The sequence below is a fragment of the Crocuta crocuta genome, unplaced genomic scaffold, assembly GCF_008692635.1.
Source record: "Crocuta crocuta isolate KB4526 unplaced genomic scaffold, BGI_CrCroc_1.0 scaffold905, whole genome shotgun sequence".
Lineage (NCBI taxonomy): Eukaryota > Metazoa > Chordata > Mammalia > Carnivora > Hyaenidae > Crocuta > Crocuta crocuta.
Window position 1 is genome coordinate 79,334 of NW_027528864.1, and position 2,691 is coordinate 82,024.

The window sequence follows — 2,691 nt, forward strand, 5'->3', positions numbered from 1 at the left end:
CACATTTTTAACATAATTAAAAAACATTTTTTAATTTAATAAAATTTTAAAATAAACACCTGTTTCTTAAGTTTCATCATTATCTGAGGTACATTTGTAAGAGGCTATAAATTTGGAAAATGAATTCATTTGTTCCATTAATAGAATTCTGGGCAAAAGAAATAGTTGTGTGAAGTAATGTAAATTGGAACTGTTGTAACATCAGTGTGATGAGATTTATTCTTCAGAACTAAATTTGAAAATGACTAATGCTAAAAGTGAACTGATAGTAAGAAGTCTCTTCTGACTCTTTAAATGCTATAGACTAGTAACATCAACAGTGCATTATGGCATAAATAATATAGTGTTTTGCAATATAAGATTTGCTCTAAGACTTAAACATTGTGGTCGATCATACAAAAATTGCATACACACAATAATGGAAGCTTCATATAAATATTCTAAATTAGATTATAAACAAATATTAGAATTTTATCTATATTAAAAACTTTGTGAATACACAGCTTCCCTTTTATTTTATTTTTTAAAATTTTATTTATTTCTGAGAGAGACAGGGTGAGCAGGGGAGGGTCAGAGAGGGAGGGAGATANTGGGCTCACAGAAAAGTTCACAAAGATGAACAGGCAAATATTTTATTATAATCAATGAATTTTAGTCAAGATACTTATTTTTAACAGATTATAAAATAGCTGCCTATTTAGATAGATAAATATATTGTGATTATGATGTTTAAAAAAGAATTGTATGGGTTGTCCACAGAGCTTAATGTTAGTACTCATTATTAAGAGGGCAATGGAATATTATCCAGCCATAAAAAGAATGAAATCTTCCCACATGGAATGACATGGATGGAGCTAGAGACTATAATGCTAAGTGAAATAAGTCAGTCNTAGTCTCTGCTATTAGCACCTTCTTATCCATAAGAGTGTTTCTGTTTGTGATTAATTGTTTTATATATTTAGGTGCTTCCATATTCGATGTGTAGATATTTATAATTGTTAATTCTTCCTGATGGATAGACCCTGTAATTATTCTATAATGTGCTTCTTCATCCNCATAGAAACATAATACCATATGATTTTACTTATGTGGAATTTAAGGAAAAAAAGAGCAAAGAAAAAAAAAGAGAGAGAGACAACCAAGAAACAGACTCTTAACTATTGAGAACAAACTGATGGTTCCTAGAGAGGAGGTTGTGGAGGAATGAGTGAAATAGCTGATGGGGATTAGGGAGTGCTCTTGTCTTGATGAGCTCTGAGTAATGTATGGAACTGTTGAATCACAATATTGTACACCTGAAACTAATATAACACTTTATATAAACTATACTGGAATTAAAAGAATAAAAATAAATAAAAAGAGAACAAAGTTATTTTAAAATACTTTGCATTTAAAATTAGACTCTCGGGGACAGGGGGTAAGATGGCAGAGAAGTAGGGAACTCTGTACATTGCACTTGCCCCCATATCTCGCACGGAGAAGGCCTAAAGCCATAGGAACCCTTACAGACTCCAGGAGTTTGGGAGGAAAAGGAGACAACAGTCTGTTGAGAAAACCTTCTAGCGNNNNATGGATAGACCCTGTAATTATTCTATAATGTGCTTCTTCATCCCTTGTTTCTGTCTTTACTTTAATGTCCAGTTTGTCTGATATAAGTATAGCTACTCCAGCTTTCTTTTGACTTCCTGTAGCATGATAGATATTTCTCCATCCCCTTACTTTCAATCTGAAGGTGTTTTCAGGTCTAAAATGAGTTTCTTGTATACAGCAAATAGATGGATTTTGTTTTTTTTATCCNAAATTAGACTCTCGGGGACAGGGGGTAAGATGGCAGAGAAGTAGGGAACTCTGTACATTGCACTTGCCCCCATATCTCGCACGGAGAAGGCCTAAAGCCATAGGAACCCTTACAGACTCCAGGAGTTTGGGAGGAAAAGGAGACAACAGTCTGTTGAGAAAACCTTCTAGCGTGAATGCGAACTGGGGAAGATAAAATCAGGCCTGGACCAAAGACACAGAGGGACGGGGGCGATTCCCATCTGCGGGGAGTTTAGAGGGGAAAGTGAGTGGCAAAAACTGCTCAAGACACTGTCCCTGTCGCTAAGGATCAGAAAACCCTCTGCTCAGGACACAGAGGGACCCGGTTTCCTGCTCTCCAGCTGACCCTAGGATGAAACTGCTCCTCGCTCGCCAATCCGACCTGGAGGAGAAGGGAGCAGCAGCTTCTGACTCAATCCCCAGGGGGAAGGCAAAAGGCTTGGGACTGCCCTGAGGGGATCGCCTTCGAGTTTGTTTCTGGCAGTTTCAGTGGGGCGTGAGGACTGGGATCTGGAAATGAGGCTTGGCCTGGGATATAAAGCATGGCCCACCTTGGCTGCGCCCCTGGCACAGGGAGTATAAAGACCTAAAAAATTGAGTTGCAGCGATTGGTTCAAGAAAGGACTGGAGCACCGCCACTCTTCTCCCCACAACCCCCAAGCAGGACTCCCTCTGGACNTATTCCACTCTTTCGCTCCTTGAAAACAGCTTCTTAGTCCTACTGCCTGCTCATTTCATTTCCAATTTCGGCTCATCCCAGCCCTGTCATTTCTCTCTTTCTTTATGCTCTTCCACCAGCACTGCATACACCCGGCTATTTAATTGTAGCTGGGAATCTCTTTATATGATTTAACTGTTCTTTGTCTATTGGGT